We start from the raw sequence: 562 nt of genomic DNA, 5'->3' as shown, positions 1-562 counted from the left end.
TTGGTGCCACCAACCGGGACCAAAGGCCTTGTGCTGCCCCACGCCAAATGTTTAGTCCCACCTCGATAGTTGAGAGGGAGCCGCACCAGTTTATAAGGTGCGGTGCGGCTCCCCTCTCGAGCTCCTCTCTAAAGCAGGCTTTCGGGCCTAACTCTGCCATCTGTGCCTGTGGGCCTACTGGGCCTTCCACGGGCCGGAATCCTGGCCCATAGGGTTTCTAGTCGTATTCAGGCCGTGGGGGCCCAGTAGGTGGCATTTTTTTTGTTTTTTGTTTTATATGTTGCTTTATTTAGTTTATTTTGGTTTTGGTTTATTTTTCTTTTGGTTTTTTGCTTTATTTTTTAATTCTTTTTGCTTTTAGTTTTAGAAAAATTATAAACTTTCTGTTAGTGCCATTAGTTTTCAAATCTGAAAACTCTTTTTTTGTTTTCTTTGTTGCTTTATTTATTTTATTTTGTTTCTACTTACAACAAAATACTTATTGTTGCTATTTTTATTTTTTTTTCAGTTTTTTGTTCTGTTTTCTGCATTATTTAGTTTTTGTTGTTTTTTTTATTTATTT

This window comes from Triticum dicoccoides, chromosome 7B (genome assembly GCF_002162155.2).
Source record: "Triticum dicoccoides isolate Atlit2015 ecotype Zavitan chromosome 7B, WEW_v2.0, whole genome shotgun sequence".
NCBI classification, from domain to species: domain Eukaryota; kingdom Viridiplantae; phylum Streptophyta; class Magnoliopsida; order Poales; family Poaceae; genus Triticum; species Triticum dicoccoides.
Note: the sequence above shows the minus strand (reverse complement) of the source record.